Source organism: Aptenodytes forsteri, unplaced genomic scaffold (assembly GCF_000699145.1).
Source record: "Aptenodytes forsteri isolate BGI_AS27 unplaced genomic scaffold, ASM69914v1 Scaffold8, whole genome shotgun sequence".
Classification (NCBI taxonomy): Eukaryota; Metazoa; Chordata; class Aves; order Sphenisciformes; family Spheniscidae; genus Aptenodytes; species Aptenodytes forsteri.
The window spans coordinates 7,484,292-7,507,023 of record NW_008796218.1 but is presented as its reverse complement, the minus strand read 5'-3'; positions in this window follow the sequence as shown (position 1 = coordinate 7,507,023).

Here is a 22,732-nt window from a genome sequence, read left to right as displayed (position 1 = left end):
GAACAGGCTGCCCAGGGAAGTGGTTGAGGCCCCATCCCTGGAAGTATTCAAAAGATGTGTAGATGAGGCGCTTAGGGACATGGTTTAGTGGGCATGGTGGTGTTGGGTTGACAGTTGGACTCGATGAGCTTAGAGGTCTTTTCCAACCTTAATTATTCTATGATTCTATGATAAGATGTAAGACGAATTTACCAGCAGTGAAGCCACTAGAAACGTCCTGAAGTACACAGAATAGGATGCCAAGAAAAGGCAGCAATCCAGCATTTTCTAAGAATTAGGCCTCTGAAGAGCATCTCAGAAATGATGCTTAAGATGTTTGGCACTCAAAAATCTCCAATCTCTCAATAATCCTGGTCTACTACAGCACCGCCCACAGGCCCAGGGCAAAGGAAAGGAAATAGCTGTAATTCCTACCAGCCTAGGACTCAGCAGCCTTGTTAGTAGTCTAAGCAGATATATTGGAAATACTGCCCTTCACCACCCTCTTCTTTCATAGATAGAATTTGTTCATGGGCAAACACATGAAACAAGCTGGTTTCTTAAGCCTTGTGTCAAGGAATACCAAGGACATAAGAAACAGAAAACTGCTCTATCATGATGCTCCTGTTCTGTGAATAAACAAAGAATGAAGATTCTGAGGTTTTCTGATCTGGCATACTTCTACGGCTTTGTACTCACTGCAAGGATTTTAATTAAAGAGAAACCAATAATATCTCACCCTTTGTCTACATTATCATTAGCCTGCTTTCTTTACAAACTAAAGGCACTGAAGCAGAATTTTATTTTTTTTAACGATGCTATTAATTTCATTCGTTTGGATCTTTTACCTTTTTTGCACAGATTACTTGCCTGCATTACTTTTAGTCTCATCTCTCTTGAGAGGTGATCCATTAGGTGAGTTATTTTTAATAATGCTGTTGCTGTCAAATGCTTGGGTATGAAATTTCCTCTAAAGCTTCTGCAGTGTTCACAATCCCTACCACAAGAGAAAAAGTTGGCACATCTAGATCTGGAATGGTGTTCAAAAGGACGCTATCAACTTAAAATTCATACTGAACCACATCGAGGAAGTATGAGTTTCTCTCTTCTTAAAGCATACAAAAACCAGAAGTAGAAGACTGAAAAAGAATGACCACAGAAGAAATGAGAGGAAGAGTACCAGGGAGGAGGGAGCATGCAAGATTAAATGACAAGTTGCATGGAGATGAGCTGAGAGCAGTTGATGAGAATAAAAAAATGGAACATAATGCTCAGGATTGTGGAAAATACTGAAGACAATGGAAAAAAAAGGAAGAAATTGGAATGTGGAAACACAAGACAATGCTAAAAATATTTCCTCACATTGCTGATTGGTTGAAAGTAGTGATTTTTGGTTGACTGATACTCTGTAAGTAGGACTGAGTTAGGGGCATTCCTCACTTGTCCTTCAGAAGTCATGTATACTATACAGGGAAACGATCCCATTAGGTTCTGTTACCTTCCCCACACCCTATCAGATCTCAGTTCTCTGAATCCCCTTCCCTTTCTTTCTTCCTTATAGTTCCCAAAACTATGTTGCGTGTCCCACAATAAGAAAATGCTCTGGCAATTCACAGCATGGCAACTTAGACAAACGTGGCTGATACCAGCAGTACTATTTCACTTCTGTGATGGTCATGCAGAGGCACAAACTGAACAAGTGCTAACAGGTCACTCAAGGTGGATCTGACATAAGAAAAGCTACAAAGCCTGCAAGCAAATATTTGTTTGTCTTGCTGCAGGTATTTTTTAAATTTTCTATTGTCTATTAAATATCGCATGGAACAGATCAAAATACAGAGTAAGGGTATTTTAATCAAAATGAATGGAGGAAAGATGCATATCTGTGTCCCGTGGTCTGGGACTAGATGCATATACATTGACATACCTGAGGAATAAAGCTCTATACGTTAATCTAGAAGAGCAAAGCCTGTCCTATGGAGTGTCTCAATACCATGTCATATTGATTAGTACTGTTACCACAGTGTTGAAAAGATAAGGGATTTTTTTCCTAATTTTTTTCCTAATTTGTCCCAAAGATTTGTCCCACAACATTACTGTGCATATTTGATCAAAGCTACTTCAAAACTCAGTCTCAGTTTCTTCCACTTCAGGTTCGTGGAAGAAAACATGTAAACTTACAGCATTCAAAGTCCTAAAGTAATTCAGCTGCAACATGAAAAACAGAAACAAAGTATCTGTATAATTTGAATGAAGGAACTTTTCAAATAGTTACAATTCATTTTAAGAATACACTTTTGTTCACATATGCATAACCTGAAATTAACACCTTCTAGAAATTCCAGGATATTGGGTGCATTTACAGTATCGAGTAGCGAGGTGCAAAGAAGGAGGGATGGGGGTTTGATGTGCTGCACTCCATTATGGTTCCAGGACCACATGTCCACACTGTATCTTTACCCACAATGAAGTTCATGCCACTTGCCAATCCTAGGCGCACACTGTGCGTGCACAGAGAGAGCTCGCTGCTGGAACACCTCCACTTACCCCACAGGCAGAGTAGCCTGAATGGCACCCCAATACATGACTTCACACTTGGTTCCAGCAGGAAGGAAAACACGATGCACTCCAGTACATACAGCAAGTCTTGTACAGGCACAATGTGAATTCATACCCAAAAGAACCCCTCTCTAGCTCACATCACTCACCCCTAGTGACCTGCAGTTCTTATCCCAGCTGTCATCGTCATAGACAATGCCATCAAAGACAAAGACTGTGCCATTTTGACAGCATGCTCAGCACAACTTCCAGTCTGATTTCTGTGAGGAGAGGTGGCACCTGTCAATCTGAGTAGAAGTCATCCAAAATTTTAAGCATTGCTCTGATACCAATCCCTTCTATGAGGTTTAACAAATAACTGCTTCAGCTTTCTCCTGGTAAAAAGTGAGGAATTATCCCACAAGAAGGAATATGGGCCAGTAGGAAGTACATGCCAGAGTAATTAAAAAAAACAGCAACTCTCTTCTGAGTAGTTTTATAATACTTCACACATTCAGAAGTCTCTCCGTATGCAGAAGGACCCAGGGGCATCAATGCTTGTAGTATTTTCTCATAGTGGCAAAAACATATATACAGCAACCACGAAGGAGTTAAAACAAGATAAACTGTAGGGTTACATCAGAAGTTGTAACAAATTAGGACCCAAAGACACACAAGCCAGTGAGTTAGAAGCTTCTGAGGGTCATGTGAGTCTGAAAGTTGAGTGAAGTACTGTCAAGTCTAAGCCCTGCTGTCACATATTCTGAAGATTTTCTAGGAAAAGTATTGGGCTGGTTTCCTGAGTCTCTACTTTTCAGTGCATATTGCAAGATACTAAATGCATATCCAACTTAGATCAGCTACCTTCTTTGTTTTCCCTCTGGGACTATTAAGGATGTGCCAGTGGCTACAAAATGTTGCTTAAAAGACTTAAAGTAAATTCCTGGTCAAATATCAAGCTTCATTCATCTTCTTCCTGTGGTCCTTAAGGAAAAGAGGGTCCTGGAAAAATCTTTTGGGAGGCATAATAAAGACCATGCAAGCAATAACAGAGTTGATAAATCATTTATGAAAAAAGTAAAGGGAGAACATTCCCAAATGCCAATGCAAGAAGAATTTCCACTAACATATGAAGCATAATAAATACACCCCATTTTAAAACAGACAATTAGATAACTGCCATACCCAAGTATGCACTACAGTGGTAAGATGTAAATTACGACCGGCAGAAAGCAAGGAATCCAATGGTCATTCAGCCAGTTTCCTTAAGAAGCAAATTTCTCAGTAAGAAAATAGGATTCTACCTATCTAATATGATACAATCCAGTGGATGAATTCAAGCTTCCTTGAGAAATAGCCTCAAACCTTATTGACAAAGACTATTGTGCTTTATTAAATAATGAACCGTGCACCTGTCGTCTTTCATCAAATGAGTACACTGATGTTCATCTACTAATACTGTCCACACATAGCAATCAAGAGACATGGGTTGTTATTTTTGGAATTTCCTTTATCAATAAAGCATTTTTTCCACAGGGAATAAACAGAGTAATGACAGTGTCATAGGAATCTCGTTCTTATGAAGCTCGGGTCTTGAAGTCTCAAATGGTATGCTTTAGCACACTCGCACCAATTTCAATAGTCTTGCCAGTTCACTCCTATAAAGGATCCAGCCCATGATGTAACGAGGTCACATTAACTCCAGATAAAAGAACTGCCCTTTAAAAAGTTTTGGCTGCTTTCAAATAGAAGTTTTTGGGGTTAAAAAGCACAGAAACTGATGTGTGGTTATCTTCGAAACTTCTTATGCTCAGTGGACATTCAGGAGTTAATTATTTGCAGCCTCAGCATCAATTCCTGTCACAACTAAGGGAAGACTTCATATTAATAACATTGGCAATATGTAGTAACAGTTACCTGATTTCTACAGACAGTGTTACATGAATGGAACCCTTCCTGCCTTTACGTATGTGCTAAATGGTGATTTTTACGGAACATAAATTCTTTGTTGGGTACATTTAGGTTTGCATGTTTAAGAATTATTACATTTCACTGAACTTTACACAATTAGTCATGACATTGTATAATTATTTGCCGTTTGTCTTGCCCACTGTCAGCCATTCTGATTTTGCACACATTAAAACATTCAAATAAGTCGCAAGTGTATAAATAAACTTAAAGCAATTAAAGGGATTTTGTTCAACCTTCAATACTTCGTGAGTAAAACAAGTTAACTCACCTAGGAAAACCACAGGAATCAGATGACAATCTAGAATTGGGATTAGGACTTTGCTGATGTGTTCAAATTCTGAGGTTTGTTAGTAACAAGCCTGATCCAATGTCTGCTTAAACCAACAAAGATAATGTCTTCCTTTAGAAGCATTTTGGATCTGGCTCTATATTCTCTGTGAAGAAAGAACAAGCCCATTTCTTACTTTAAAAAAGAAAACACTATCTCTAAGCAGAACAAAATAGAGCAGTCCTCTACATTTATCAGTAAGAATTAACTCGACAGAAAGACATTAAGGATTTTAACAAAGCAATAAACCAAAACAACTGTGATAGCAAGATGCAACAAGTAGCAAGGGCTAGAAATCCTTCTACAATTTTTTCCTGTAACATGCGTATCTGCACTGTACAAGCATAAGGTCTGTAGACTGTTTGAATTATTAAAAATCGACTGAGCCTTCTTTCAGAAGGACCCTCCCAGGAACCTAATAGAGAATCAGGGACAAGATCACACAAACAGATTTGACCTCTTCCCTGCTTACAATTCATAATTTACCTACAGTGTCAAACAGCAAACCAGACTTAAATAATATTCTTCTTATGAGGATTAAACAAATGAGTAAGTATAATTAGTAAAACTGTAATTACCAGTTCCCATTACAGCAATAAAGAGAGAGTGCCTGTAGAATAAACTCTCGTTTCCTTACTTCCTTCCTTCCAGAATAATCAACCACTGAAAGAAATGAGAAAACCATGAATAATTCAGGATTTTACTTGCTTTACGTAAAAAAGGGCCTTGCATGTAAATTTCAGATGAATCCCACATTCATTGAAAAATCAACTCATTTACTTTCAGAATAGTAAATGGAGAAAATAATTTCCTTTTAGACTACTGCACTGTATGCCTATTTTGCATCCTGTTGAACACTCAGTGAAGGATTAACTGGCATAAACATCTCAGCCCCTTACCCCGAAGGTGTGAACAGCACTGTTAAGAGCCTTTTTCATGTCTGATTTTGCTTTTTTATTAAGTAAGCATACTTGCATAGACAAGATTGTCAAAAATTAGACAGCAGAACATATTAAACAATAAACAAAGATAATTAGATCACATTTGAATACCACTTGTTTTAACTCCAGTGAGAGGAAAGGAATAGAGTGACGAGGTCTCCGATGCTTTTGTTCCTGAATCTAATTCTATTAAGTCATTTACTTGCTTTCAAACAGCTACCAAAAAGTAAAACGGAAGAGCATTCCACATGATGCATGATTACCATAGTTTTAAATTTTTCCTGAAATAGAGTTTTACAGCATACACCAAGGAAAGCAGCAGAGAACTTGCTACCACATCCTGGTGTCCTTTTACAGCAGTCACCAAACTGAACCAGGTGTGAGAATGATCTACTCTACATCCTGTCTCTGGCAGCACGTCTGGCCAGGTACATCAGAGGCAAGTACAGAAGCCTGCCTAGTCAGGATACAGTATTTTTGCTGATTAATTCTTCAGTTCACATCTCTGCGGGATTTTACATTAAAAACGGGCACATCCTGTGATGTGCCTTAACTATTAAACCACTATGCAAAAGGTAGATGCAACTGTCAGTATGAGAGGCTGCAGAACATTAAGTGCCATCAGTGCAGTCCCAAGGAGTTAACCCTGAACTGATGACAGAAAGCCTTTCAGGTTTTCTTCAGACCGCATCATTCTCTTAGTCACAATGGAGATTTGTCTTCTCAAGGTGATTCCAGCCATGCCCAACAGCCCTTACTTCTGTCCCTAAAAAGAATCTTCCTTCCAAATGGTTGAGTCTTGTCACTTCTGTTAATTTTAAGTGTATTCAGGAGTATGATCTTGTTTGCAAACAGTCTGAATCAGTCTTAGAAACTCTGAAACCTGAACTTTTCTTAGCATCCTACCATTGGTGATACAACCTCATATCTGTTGCTGTAGCATTGGGATGCACACAGGATCCAAGATAACGTACATTTTAGCAGCACAGGAAGTGACAGGCATTAGTTCAGTCATATTCTTACTTCCTTTGGTTGCAGTCACTGCAGTTTAATTTTTTCTTTACAACATTTAAAAATATCTGGATTTTGGACAAAACTTGATTTTCACAATCATGATTTAATCTATTTTGCAAATATCTGTGCTCACATGAACATAAAGAGTCATTAAACATCTGAAATAGTTTCCCAGCTACAGGAGTCCTTGATATAAAGGTTATCGTCTGCATCTTGAGACAAAAATCATATACAAACTTAATTGACGAGAGAGCATCTGAGATGGCATCCCCTCAATGTATTTTAACACAGGTCTCCAGCTGAGAAGGAACAAAACCTAAAACATATCCATGGGCTCCCTTATTCAGAACTAAGCCATTCTACTCTGGAATGTAAATCCGCAGGTAGTATTTCAAAGTATTTTGCTGGTTGCAAATTGACCACAATGACCATTATGACAAATGGCTAAGTCAGGTGAACGGCAAGTCATAACAGCAATCAACAGCACTTTTAAAGTTTCTGTTTGTTGTTTAAAAACAAACAGAAGAAAAACTGTGTTTTGGTTGAGGACAAGGGCACCTGAAAGAAGGTCAAAGAATACTTTAATAAATGAAGATTAAGGACTCTCATCCCCTTAATCTCTCCCCATGCAAAAGTGTTGCAGGTAGGAAGGAAGGACAGAGGATTCCAGCACGTGTGTATCAAGTGGCAGCTTCTTCAGGCAGGAGAAGGCAGACAGTACACAACCCATTTCACAGTCAGTATTTTATCTCCATCACAGACTGCTTAGAAATTCTACCATATAGATAACGAAGAAATGGTGGCTGCCTAGGAGAGTTTCCTATTGTAAACTGTCTGCAGCTGCCCCCTTGTGTATCATCTGCTACTCACTGTCGAATGTTAATAGCCTCCGTCACTTGAGCTATGGATAAAATAGGACAACCGAAAATTATAGGCACATTAACAGGGAGAAGGAGTTGTAGATGTCCTAAAATACAGAAGAGGACCACTTGGGGGGGGGAAGAAAAAAAAAACCCACAAAGATGTCCTAAAATACAGAAGAGGACCACTTTGGGGGGGGGGGGAAGAAAAAAAAAACCCCACAAGTTCCATTATCTTGTTTCTGTCACTTTTCCTTGAAAGTGCTTACATGCTTGAAAGAAGAAAAAGTCATGTAGAGGTACATATGCTGGATATTTTTTCCTAGAAACACATCAGGCAGTCTCCAGAGCATAAATGGACTGTTACTCCATTTCACCCGTAGAGCTAAACAAAAAGGCCAGCTGCTTATGGATTTGACTCACTGAACTCAAAAAGCTGCAGTGAGTCATATGTTCCCTACACTCACTGTGGGGTTGTCATAGTAATGATTTCTCCCTGTCATTTTTCACTTTACCACATGACTTCATAGGATGGACTGTGCTTAGCTCAGCACAGGTAAGTATATACATATAGCAGGCAAGGGAATGGCATTGCAACTTTTGCTTTTCCCCTCACTCCATTAGAAAGCATCCCTCCATTCAAATGGCAGCCTCTTAGAATAGCATCAGAGTTCCTAAAAGAACTGAGGCAGTTATTATAGGCACATCAGCTGGCCCAAAGCAAAAGAGAAAACCCAATTTACAGGGCCACAATCAATTCATACACCCCCAGGAAGATAAAATACCTGATTTTTACTCAGGTATGTTCTTACATACTCCAAAGTATAAGTGACTTGCTACTTGCCTTTAGGCATAAGCTCACGATTCTCTTCAGTCTTTTGTAGGAGGCATATCAACTTCACAAACTGCTGAGGACGGTGGTAGCTAGTACAGTTGCACCTTCACTGTGGTGCCTTGCATTAGTTCACTTGTTAACTGAAAGAAAAACAGTGATACAGGGTCAAGATATTTTCTAGCATCATGTTTTTATTTACCCTGTACAGAAAGACTTCGAAGCAGCACGTGGACAATTCCTTGCAGAAACTGCAGTTATGGCGTTAGCCCTTTCAGCAATTTAATATGCTGGCATTGTCAGACTTTTCTTGTCTTAGCCCCTAACTTCCTCATCCTGGAATTAGCCCAGACCAAAGTTACTCATCTTAAAGTATGTACCTTGGGCATAACTGCTCTTCAGAAAAAAAGGAACTTCAGGTAGGTCTGCCTGGAGCCAATTTTTGACCAAAGGAAAGCACTTAACCAACGCAAATTCTCTCAGCGATCAGCAGCATACAATTATTCTGTGGGTTCCTGCATGTGAAGCTGTCTGGGTTTAACACTAAACTAAGTTCCACAGTGAGGCCTTGCTGTTCACAATTTTTTTTTTTAGACTGAGCATTTACTATGGAACTCACACAAAAAAGTCTCACCTGTCCATTTAAAATAAATAAATAAATAAAGCATTAAATTTTCTCTCACTAACTCTGCTTGCTTTTAACTGAAACAGTTGTGAAACTCCTGTGTCAGAAAAAAAAAAACATCAGGGCAAAGTTAGAGAAACATAAGGAAAATGGGTTTAGTTACTGAAAGGCAGAATCATACATTTCAGGAAAAGAAAGGGCCTTCTGGGTCATATACCCTATATCCCTAGATAACAGAATGGTTGCTGCATGGTCTTTAATGTGTTTTCATTGATTTTTATTTTTTTTTATACTCCAGAGACATAGCATCTAATCAAACCACCCATGATAAATTCCTCTTTGTCCACTTAATTTACTGCAGAGCTGGAAACCATTTCTTAGTGTCTGCCAACTTTCCCTTCATTTACTATGTTATCTTTAAAATAATTTAAATAAAAGTTCCTTTCTTTTCTGATCGTGAAGTATATTCTTACTTCAATACTTTTTTTTATACTCCAGAGACATAGCATCTAATCAAACCACCCATGATAAATTCCTCTTTGTCCACTTAATTTACTGCAGAGCTGGAAACCATTTCTTAGTGTCTGCCAACTTTCCCTTCATTTACTATGTTATCTTTAAAATAATTTAAATAAAAGTTCCTTTCTTTTCTGATCGTGAAGTATATTCTTACTTCAATACTTCAGTGGAAGCTGCATTAGGTAGCTTCCACATTTCTCACAGAGTATTCATGATCTGGAGTTCATGAACTGTGCTGCAGTTTGATACAATAAATGGTACTTTGGCACATTCTTTTCAGAAGGACGAGCAATAACAGAGTTACTTATTCAAGCATATTACTGAACAAATTCACCACAAAGTTACTTATTTAATTTTACATAACCATTTTCAAAATATTAGTTTGGAGTTTTCTTGTCATCCTCATTAAAAAAAGTTTCCCTAAATACCAAATGTTGCAGACAAACAAGATTTAAGAGTCTAAAGGCAGTATCCAAAGCCAGACATTTTCAGATTTGGCTGTTCTGAAAGATTTAGAAGCTGCACACTGGCAGTTTACTTCACAAGTGACCACTGGTTCATAAACTGAAAACTAGTTTCATAGTCACCTACAATCAGCAATTAACCCAGTATAATGATGGCAACTATTACTAATAATGGTACAAGAAGTGGTAAAAATAGAAAAGGTGTCATTAGCAGGTTAAAGTCATCTATTCAGGCAGAAGAACACAGCTCAAAGTTTCTACCCTTAAGCAACCATGTTTGAAATTTAGAGACTCAGTGTAACTTTTAGATGTCTATATATTAAATTATTATTGCTTAAAGACAATAAATCAGGTTTTACAATCCATCAGAATTTAAAATCAACTGTTATTAATAAATTAAAAAAGCACAGAAATTAGTAATATGCAGAAGGTCTAGAATAAAAAGGAAAGAAAAAGCTTAAGAAAAGCAAATAACACTGAATTATTCAAACTTACAAACAGTCAGACTATGAGTTGGTCATGAGAGACTAAGCTTTCCTAACATAATGTAAAAATCTTTGCCTTTAGCTATTAAATCAGGAGATACTATCTCCAGGCTTTTGAGAAGTTTCCTGCCATTCTAGTAGCATTGTTCTTAAATAGAGTTAAAAGAATCTTCCAAGATTGCTAACGTTTTGTGGATCCAGATCTCCAATATTATACATCATAATATAGACAGCAAAGATAGACAGACTTTATTCAAAGTCTTCAGGAATAAAAAGAAAAACACACACGCATACAGTTTACCACTTTGGTGCTCGAAAAAACACATCAGTTGCCTCTAAGAAAATTTGCTTAGAAAAAGATTAAAGTATCAAGCTGCTTCTTAAGCCACACTTGAGAGAGGAGATGGAGCATCTGCTGCTCTTTCCACAGCAGATGAGTGCTGCAGTCATTTTGCAGCACACCTGAACAGCACTCGGTGTTCCCAATGAAAAGAATGAAGTGTCCTAAACCACTTCATATGATGTAACCACCCTCAAAGTGGATACACTATCACTGAACAAGGTAATTTGAACACCAGATTAAAGCACAAACAGGGAGAAAACATCAGTTCCACTTCTAAGACTGGGAAACTCAAGTGTGAGAGGGAAAATTACTGAACAGCAGCATGGGCTTTCTGTTTTGTTCCGAGATGTGCTTACAGCAGCTAGCAGTGTCTGAAGCAAGTAGTTTAAATTACAGCTTCATATTTTTGCTTATGAAGGACTTCATCTTTTTGGCCACATATTTCAAGCATTACTGTAAACTTAGTACCTGAAAAACACACATACTGCATACACAAATGATCTTAGAAACATTCTGACAGAATTGGAGGGAAAAAAACCAACTGGTGGGTGTGCATTTATTGTATTTCAGCATGCAAGTCATATTGGTTTCTTCAATTGCCTGTTTGCATGAGCAACTTTCACCCAGTTTTGAAAACATAACCTACTTTTATTTGCAGGCTTCATGAAATACTGCAGTTAGCATGTTTGTAGCCCCCAGTGCAAAGTGTTCCTTCTCTGTTGACTGAAATTAGTACAATAAACATGGAACCATTACTTTTTCTTTGCTTCCTACATTATTCAAACATCATAATTGAAACCTTACAAAACCTGGCATGCTATTAGACTCAGACACAATAAATGATGACCCAAAATGTTTTTGAGACAGTCCCCTGAAGGTAAGTGTTCCACATAAAGCCCCATACTCCAAATTTCAGAATTAATTCCTTTTGTCATTTGTGACAGGCATTATGAATCTGAGTTAATTATATTAAGAATGTCTGTAAAGAGAGTAACAGCTCAAAGAAAATGCATCTTTTTGATAAAATTTGCTATGCATTTTTGATGCTGAAACACAGGTCTGGTTGGGGAACAAAGCTAAATCTACCCAGAAAATTAATTCTGTAATATGGACATATTGCCTCCACAGGTTAGTATGTTTAAAAGACTGGCTTATAACAGACTATCCTAAGAAAACTGATCTGTCTGATTGATAACGGCAGTGCAAGCAATACTGGTATCTTAATAAGCATATGGCCACCAGTCCTAGAGGAACAACACAACTCAGGAACAGCACTGACAGTATTTATCAGCTTCAAGGCTGGCAAAACAGCACAGTTTCTCTTTGAGAAAGGATGCAAGTCTCCAAAACTCCTCCTGCTAGCACACAAGCACAACAATCACTCTGAGGTACAGAAAATGAAGATTTATTCATACCAGTATATTCAGAAGTCATTCCATAGTAAAAGCAGATAATGGGCTAAGACTGTTCAAATAAACATTTACGATGCTTTCAGAAATTTGTCATTGTCTCAAACCATGTCACCAGCACATAATATTTTGTCTTGGACAAACATTTCAAGATTTGACTCCTTAGAGCAAACAGAGAATTTTTTTTTTTAAAGCTGAATAACTAAAGTGCAGTTACTTGAAATTATTTATCAATCCTCACAGCAAATGTTTATTTTAGTAAGTATTTTAATTAGGTCCCATTTTAATTTATTTAGCAACTAACTCAGCTAACTGACTTTGGGAGTTAGCCTAACCCTTTCCAAGCATTGTGCTGGAACTTCATGGTAGATTTTAAACACTCAAGTCCTCAGACAAAAGTTTGTGGAAACTGCATTAACATTTACAAGCATGTTGGTCAAATTAAGATCACAAACTCTAACACAAAACATTAGATGCCCTAGATGGATCCAAAATGATGAAGCATCAAGGTTCAGAGAGGTTCAGTGCTATCTATGTGAGATAAAGATCAGGTGTGTAAGATCCAAACTGCAAAACACCAGAAATGACAGATCAGACTCAGATTAACTTCCTTATTGTGAGATACTCAATACAGAGCCCAACTGCACAAGCCATGGTTATGTTCCGCTATCCACAGAGATGTCACTGCTCGGTTTTACGGGTCCAGAACATACAGGAAATAGTCTGAATTTTAAACCGATGATTGCCTTAACCTGTTCAGACTTAAGTGATACCAAAGAGTGCACCAGCAAACTGCCAGTCCTCTTGCACAATATAAACGAGACTCAAGGCAAACCAGTTCACTATAGTTTTGGCTTAATTTATTTTAAATATCTTCTATTGTGCAATATCTTTCCCTCATTTCCTCCTTCCTTAAGTGGGAAATACACGATATTGAATAGATTGCCTTAACCTGTTCAGACTTAAGTGATACCAAAGAGTGCACCAGCAAACTGCCAGTCCTCTTGCACAATATAAACGAGACTCAAGGCAAACCAGTTCACTATAGTTTTGGCTTAATTTATTTTAAATATCTTCTATTGTGCAATATCTTTCCCTCATTTCCTCCTTCCTTAAGTGTGAAATACACGATACTGAATAATGGCTACTAGTCAACCTGAGAGTAAACTAAATTTATTTTGGCTTCATTAAAACAAAATCCAAAGGCCATTTCTAAGAAGTTAATGGAACAGTCAGATAATTTACTTTCTCATTTTTTTGACACGAATGTAAAATAAAATTACTCAGACCTTTTCAAGTGATGACTCAGACCTCAGTTTCTGTGATAATGTTATGGTTTCCATAACGCAAATGGAATAGAGTCTCCTGGGTAGGAATCAGGTGACGTGGGGAACTCTAGAACAACATAAAAGCTTTATGGGGTTTTTACATTAAATCCCAATAGCATTGGCCAGTGGCATCTGGTTATCATCAAGTTTCTCCTATCTTCTGCAAAATGGTTAGACTGTTTCTATAGGTCAAAAAGTTCCTAGTAGATTGCCTATTTGTATAAAACAATGTATTATTGATCAAAGTCAATGACTGTTGTCAAAATAACTCTTCCAAGTAATGCAAAACAATTGTATTAGGTTGCCATTGGAAAAAAACCTGAACACATTTTCTTGAAGTGCAGAATCTTACCAGTTTCTGTAATTCATAACAGGCATTAAAATTTTGACTCTTCTGAAAGTTAGAAAATTTACAGTTTTGATTAATTTTGTTTTAATCAGCATTAACTTCAGTGAAACCATCTCCTGGATCCTGGGGGAATATCAGAACTGATTTTTTGAAGCTTTTAATTTCAGTATGTAAAAAACCCCTCTAATTTTTTCTTTAGACAGTTCATTCCCAAGAAGAACACATATAGAACATTTTTCAAGCCTGTTTTATACTGCTCTCGAACATTTCAAGGATTTCCTAAAGCATTTTAAAATCCTTTCTGTAAAGAAGGACAGGATTTTTCCATGGAAAATAAACAAAAAACCCACTCTGCATGTAAGATCTTTTTGAAGGGAATATGCAATGATGTAATTTCAGTGTATACACAGAAACAAGTCAGTCTAGAATCTACCCTGAAATTCCCACAGGGTCCTTCCACGTTGGCCATATTTACATGATTTGATGTGTAAAGACCCAATACACGTTTGGACAGGATTTGGTCATTTTGTTCACAAAAGATGAAATGGTACACCAGTACAAACAGATATATATACATGTAAACCTCTAAGCCTTTCACATGACTATGAAGAACTTACTTAAAAACAAAAAGTGAGATTGAGCATGCAAAGTAAGATGGGAGTAAAAGATACTAACAGGGCCTGCCTGCCGCCTTTTTCAACCACTGCTTATTCATCTGGTTTCTTTCCTGTTGCAGAAAGTATGAAACTGTTCATCTCACAATATACTTTTTATGAAGTAGCAAGCCTAGCAGTCTAAGAAACTGCAGAGAAGTACACTGATTCTGTAAATTATAACAATTCTGGCTTTGTGAACCTGAAAACACCACAATGAAGTGTATACCTCTCAAACCAGAAACCTTTTTCCAACGTTTTCTTCTCCAAAGATGACCTATTAATCCCTGGCTGCTGTCAAGAAAGATTCTCTCTGATTTGTTACAGTTTGCTTTTTCAACAAATATTTTACAACAAGCTATCTGAGACAGCCCATTGAGCAGGCTTGCTTACTCATCAAGATTTTCAAGTACCAAAGATCGAACTTCTAGACACTGAGCTTAAGCTCTCTCAACAGCAGAAGTTAATTATATTGGCTGTGCCTCAGTGACAAGAAATACATACATAAAACAGGACACAAAAAATTTATAAGATACATATAAATATACAGTGTTGGCTGTTTGCCCTAGTAGCTTCTTTCATAACTGCTAAATTTGTCTTCAGAACATGAAACAACAACCCATTCATGCAAATTATAATTTATATCATATGATCTTTCATTCACTCCACTTGTATCCATTCCTAACATAAGGAATTATCCATGGGATAAAATGTCCAGTTAAAGTCCAGACTAGTCTTCCAAGGCTATTGCTGCTGTTTCATTAGTACAATGTAGTTTCTGTTTTGTAATACTTTTCTGTTGAAATTAAATCAGGACCGCTTTATTTACTTGTCTGCAAAATATGAGTGAAACACCATCATTCTGATTACAGTCTTCGCAATGCTCAATACATATTTATGAAATATGGTGATTACAGTCTTAAACCAGCATTAATAAACGCAGCAATCAGATTTTAGGAAGGTTCTGAATAGGGTGAATCTACGTTGCCATTTATACTTATTAGATATAAATAATAATGCTGTCATTAGAGGTTAAGCAAACCTCCCCACTGAGTAACTAAATATTGCTGCAGATCAAAATATTCGCTTACCTCAAGGACCTATTGGGACCATTGTCTGAAAGGATTCAAAATTCCACATTCTTATAGTCCTATGATGGATACTAATAATTTTGAATGTTAATGATCATTACAGATATGGTTGCTCAAGCCTCCGTAGTCTCTCCATGTCTTAAAGCTACCTATATCCCCAAAATTGTTATGTGAAGAACACCAGAGAACAAACCATAAAGTGTTTTAGGAATCCTTGGGCGGGGGGGGGACGGACACCAATGATGTTTGTGGTTTTGGGGGGTTGTGGGGTTTGGTTTTTTTTTACATTTAGTCTGACAGCCAGATTAGCCTGAGGCAATTCCTATGTCTGTAGTAAGTCACAGTGTATTGCAATGTATTTCCTTCTATTGTCTTGCCAGCTTCTCACCTTTCTGATCACTGGTTTTTAGTTTCCAGACAAAAAAAAAAAAGGAATAAAAGGAAGGGTTTTTTTTTTTTTTTTTTTTTGTCAGTCTGTCATTAAGCTTTAATTGACATTTATTGCTCACTACATCACTTGAAAATCCATTTAAAATTTCTATTAGTCTTCATATGACTTTAAAAACCCTTAAGATTTTTAACTAATTAATAATTATCTTTGCATCTCTAGACCAGTATCAGTCCCCTTTGTTACCCCTATACTCCATTTCCAATTTGGCAAATGTTAGTGATCAAAGAGGGAACCATCTATACCAGCTTTACATAATGAGTGTGGAAGGGCTTTAAGAAAATTACTTTCTTCTAATGTATTTCTTTAAATTAGTTCCTTTGCCTCTCCTATTCCACTGATTCTTGCATCTTCATACAGCTAATTTTATACTAATGAACTTGCCCTGTAAGATCAGCTGCTGCCCTTACGCTGTTGTTTTTTCCAGCCTCTAATGGTGTACTCACAATAGGTTTAGTGCAGTGGATTTCTTTTCTCCACCTTTGCTTAGGGACTTGCAAATACTTTATTATGAGATTTGTTTCAATGTCTAAACTATTTTTGGAATATATGACACATTGAAGTAAGCCAAAGCATGAACCTCATTAGGAGAATTAATCGAAGAAGAGAACGACTTTTCAGGAATGATGAACAGCTTTTCTCATTTAAGAGCACAGATCATACATCATCAAGGCATCTGGTCAGGTACAGAGCAGTGCATATGCAAAAGGCTTCATTGTAGAGATCACTTTAATGACACTGTCAATATGGAGGTGGGAGGAAATTTAGTAAAGCACAGGGGTTGAGGGAGAAACATGATTCAGATTAACAATTAAGGAAGGCCAGTCAGAGCCTAGCTTTTAAAACATAACAGCCTAGTTTTTTCTCTGAATACTTTGCTTGTCATATTATACTAGCATCACTAAACTCACTAGCACAGCGCAATGGATTCAGCATGCTAGCTCCCCTTCAGCAGACATGTTGTTTCAAATGGTAATTTAGTTTTCTGGAATTAAAGACAGGCTTTTCAGGAAACAGCACATAGAAATCTACAGATTTTCTATTTTGAAAGCTAACAGAGTTTCTAATAAATCAATATGATCTTGTGATAGACTTAAATTTTATTTCCATCCAAGTCAAGTTCAGCCATTAGAAACAAGCATTATTTGTTAGAGAAAATAGCCTTCTCAACAAAATTTTCTTTTGTCACATATGAAATTTCCTTTTTTAAGTAGATAAAAGCTTTTGGAATAATCACCAACAGGGAAACTATGGCTTTTGAAGAGTATTGAGGGTTTAAAAAAATAATCTGTTATTTGCATTATAAAAACATACGATTATTTTTAACAAATGACAAGTAGATTATTTTTGTGCTACTGTCAATGATGGGATTACGGTTGCTTTTATTAGGTAACAAAGTGCAGAGGTACCAAAGATTATAGTCCATAAATAAAACTCAAGCCTTGTCTTTGGAGAACAAAGGCTATTACCAGATCATTGAAAAACGCTTTAGTCGCTAACTAAAAGCTTTTTATTCACCTGTCAGGCAATACACAAAAGGCTAACCCGATCTTAAATCTCACCTTAAAGGAACAGCTACCTTCCCTTAGTATTCAGCTGTTCTGTGACTTTGCTTGTTTGAAGTGTTGCAAAAGGACTGGTTGCAATTCAAAGACTTTGTGAGTACTAAAGCAATATTCTAAAGTGGTACGAAGAAGCTGTTCTACAAGTTCTCCTTCGAATGAAACAGGAAAAGCACTCCAACTTTCAAAATCCACTCTTATTTCACTTAGCAGTCACGCAAATTTTCAACTTTTTTCAGTGCTCTCTCTTATGTCCCACAAAGGTGCAGATTATAGAAATATAGTATGTGGTAACTGCTGTAGGGTATATATGACATTGGTTAATAATGATTTTTGGTGTACCGTTTAGAAAAAAGCCACATACTTTAGATTACGTATGAAATCACATCTCTATCTGTGGTATCTGATCAAACTTTATTGAAGCTGGACAGCTTACTCATCCTTCATTTAAGTAGCTGTCAAAAGCAACACAGAAGCATGCCACTACCCCAAAATGTAAAACTACTCAGGTATTTGGATGTTATTCAAGGGACTTTCCTGCTGTTCCTGAGTGCAAGAGAGATATTTTGATTCCAGCTAAATAGCGTAAGTGTCAGAGGTAAGAATCTATCTGGCTTAATTCCTCCTGCTTCAGTTGCATTTTGGCTGCACAAGGTAAAATATCAGGAACTAGTACATAATTCAAACTAAATCAATCGAGCAAGAGCTAACGCTTTCTGGAAAACTGAGCCAGGTCACTCTTGGCTGGTCATGCAGACTATTTGTATCTGAAATCACCATGTTGAGAAACTTTCTCTGAACAAGCCAGTGGAAAGATGTACACATAAGCCAAAGAGGATTTGAGCTAGCTTTCACTTTTCAAACTTACTAAATTAATATTCACACAATGTTATTGTTAGTGTCAGAAAATCATGTATTAAGCTTGTTGGCAGAACTCATGATTTTGCAATGCTAACAGTAACATTGTACCTGCATAACATGCTATTCTAAGCTCAGCTCATCAATAATACTGTCATCAAGAAGCATAACAAACTTTATATTCCTTAGATTCCATCTTTTTCCTAACTACTTCAAGCAATTTATAAGGACTTCTCACTAAGATTACAAAAAATTCTTCTTCTTCTTCCTACATACTCCTTGCTCCATATAGGTTTGGGGTTTTTTTAATATTGTGTTCTCAGTGATCGATGGCAAGATAAAGATATGAAAGAGCACGTCATGCTTCCAGCGGACAATTAGTGAGTGTTTTGGGGCAGCAAGCTCCTAGTCTCTCCAGGAGAGAGAGACTCTCTCTGAAGATTAGATGCTACTGTAGTGACGAGAAAGCTACTGTTCATCACCAGAAATCTATAGGTCCAGTTGGAGAGAGGAAGTTTTGGAAGCATTTGCATTTTTTGGTCCACTTTGAACAAGTTAAAAAGGATAAAATAGCTGTAAGCAGCTGAAAAGTGACAGACAGGTAGCTTGTAAGGTATCACCATGCAGAGATCAGGACAACACTAAGTGCAGCTAGGAGTCTGGGCGACTTATAAGATGAAACAGAGTGCTTTGAAAGTAGGCATTTCTGCTCAAGACTTAATTCTTGGCTTTTTTTTTTAAAGTTCTTTTGGCTCCACATAAAATGGAGTGCTAGTTTCCCAGAAAATCAGAACATAAGAGCTGGAACTTAAGTTTTAAGTGAGCTACAGTATTTCACACAGCAAGTTGAGGCATTTTTGAAGTTCAAGTGAAGGTTGAACTACCTGTCTGGACATAGTCTAAACCTAAGAGCTGTACAGGACCACCATTACAGACAGAGCTATTATGACTAAAAAACCACTAATGATCTACATTCAAGAAATGTTCTTCCTTTGGAAGTTTATTTCTGAGAATTTTGCAGAAACCATGAATTAAAATTAGAGACCATGTGGTGGCAAATAATTATCAATTGTTAGATGAAAGTTATCATCTTCAGTTTTTCAGATCTAGCCCTTAAATATTAAACATAAACTGTTCAGAAAAAATTAACATTTTTTTCTGTTCCTACTGGCTAGGTCCAACTGCATGTTAGTTTTGACAACTTGCAGATGGTACTCAAAACCATCACTTTTCTCCTTTGCTAAAAATCACTGTGCTAATGGCCAGCATTTGAATCTCAGTCATAAAATGCAAAAGGAAAGACAACCCTGTATGTTTACATTTTAGAGATGGAATAAAAAAAGCAGTGCTGCAAAGTCACAGCTGGACTGAGTGGTGCCAGGTACAATGAAAGAAAAGCTCACTAAATGCTTTCCCCATATTTTTGGTTTAAATTTTTCCTAGTTGAGATGTAGGGCTTGTTTTTTCTTTTTCCCAATTATTCCTCCATTAAAAACTGACATTTTTAAACTGAGAGAGGTCTTCTCACGTTACATTTACCTCCATAGCTCTTCTCTCCCTGTTTAGTCTTCTTTAAAAAGAAAAAAAAAAAACCACCACCCTGTTTTGAGCCTCAACTTGAACTCTCATAGCATCCTTTCTACTTTGTCTCATAGCAAAAATAGTATTTCAATAGTTTGTTTCATGCTCAAGCTGCTTTCCTTTATTTTAGTGATTCTGTTGCTCAAGTTTAACCAGACTTCTCCTTGTACTTCTTTCAACATGACATATTGCCATGACTTCTATTTAATGGTTTCAATTAATAGAAGTGTTTATATACTTTAACCATTTAAAATCCTGTGGCAGATCAGCGTGTCAGGTCTCTGCAGAGATTGTTTTCCTTAGCCACTATCTCCCTATCTTAAATTGCACTCAAATTTGGAAAGACTTCAAATAACCGATGAGCTTTGCCTACCTAAGTCCCTACCCTCTTCTTTTATTAACTTAAAATATGTCATGCTCAAGGGAAAGGTTTTGTTATTGAATAATAGTAGGAAAGAAAGTCTTAAAAAAATTTATGTGTACATGGCCAAACTTCAATACTCCGAGTTCTTAAGCTAGAGGGCATAAAACATTATTTGGTTTCTGCAATTCTGTAGAGCTATGAAACAAAATGTTTCTCTGAGAAGAAATATTTCACTAAGGTTGGTTCCAACCCAATACAGAAATAATGAAACTAGAATTATATTTGAATGAAATAAGAAGCATAATACAACTGATCACAGAATCACAGAATGACTGAGGTTGAAAGGGACCTTTGGAGGTCATCTGCACCCTGCCCAAGCAGGGCCACCTAGAACTGACTGCCCAGGACCATGTCCAGGCGGCTCTTGAATATCTGCAATGACGGAGACTCCACAACCTCTCTGGGAAATCTCTGCCAGTGCTCAGCCACTCTCACAGTAAAAAAGTTTTTCCTCATGTTCTGACAGAGACTCCTGTGTTTCAGTTTGTGCCCGTCACCTCTTGTGCTGTCACTGGGCACAAACGAAAAGAGCCTATCCACACATCAGCTATGCATATTTTAAAATGTGTGACAAACATTAAGTTCTTTACAGAAATTGAGCAATAATAGTGTCAGTGCTTCAGCCTACAGATTATTTATGACATCTTCAGTATATTTGAAAACATGCTCCTCCATGCCATTCTCAACTGAAGCCAGGCTACAATATTTTATGTTTAAAAACAAAGGTAAAGAAGATTAAAAAACCCTAAGTTTCTGGGATCATTTACAGCTTCTTTACAAAGATCCTCAATATTTCTACAGACTCTGTAGTATTCTTTAAATATACTCCGTGTTCCTGAAAGTCAGAAATCTAAAGATACTAAATCAGACAAGTCAGTAGACAAAATAGCCTACCAACGCTTAGAGATTATAGCCATAAACCCTCAGTCTTATCTATTGGATCCAGCTTCAAATTAGGATTTGAACACTTTTTTTCAGCAAAAAAGTTTGAGTCCCCATCAACTGCACCCAGAAGTCTACTGAACACTGAATTAGTATATACACACACATTTATCTAATTGTTCACAATTATTTGTACACTATTAACCTTGCAGAGCTTATATAAATTAGTGCTAAAGCACTGATCGTATGCCTTTAGAGTTGAAAGTTGAATTTCTCATGACCTATTCAGAGGAACACAAAGCATGGCCTGAGGGGTGGTCAGCACACCAGGGAGCAACGTGCAGCTGGCAAAACATCACAATGCAGTAAGAACTTTTGAAACAACAAACAAAAAATGATACTAGAAAAGCTTATTTGTCAACTATTTAATGCTCATTTCTGAAAAACTATTAGGATCAATACTAGTGTTGGCTGCTCTGTTCTTTGTGTTTTCAGTTTAAATAGTAAAGAAAGATCAGTGTTCTCTCAGCTCGTATTTCCACTGATTTCTTTCAATGTATGACCTTTATCCTTCCACTAGAAGGACACAGACAGTAGCAGAAATGTTCAAAATCAGGCACTTGAACTATTTCCTTTCTCTGCTCCCTCAAGCACTGTGTTCTCCAAATTGAATCACCTAAAATTATAATTTTAACCTTGTTGATTAAGTCAAACAGTTCATATAATCTCAACATCAGTCATACCTGTGAAGAGGTCATCAAGAAGATGGAGCCAAGCTCTTCAAAGGGATGCATAGCAGGAGTACAAGTCAACAGGCATAATCTGAAGCAAGAGAGACTCTGACTGGATATATTAAAAATTAAAAACTCTCTCCCCATGAGAGCAGTCAAGAACTGGAACAGGTTGCCTAAGGTGCAGACTCCATCCTTGGAGGTTTTTAAACCTGACTGGATAAAAATTTGAGCAACCTGGTCTGACCATGTCTGACCAGCAGCAGGTTGGACTAGAGACCTCCTGATGTCCCTCCAAACCTGAATTACTCTATGATCCTATGATCTACCGCACAGTGTTTCACCCACTTACAAGTCCCATTGTGTTTGCTGAGTGTGACAGTATACTCAAGCCTAGCATCCACTTAAGGTTTTTAAATCAGGTGGGTGGAGTGTGTTAAAGGGTGGGGGTGATTTTTTGTTTGTTGGGTGTGGTGGTGTTTGTGGTGTTGGGGGGTTGTTTTTTGTTTATTTGGGT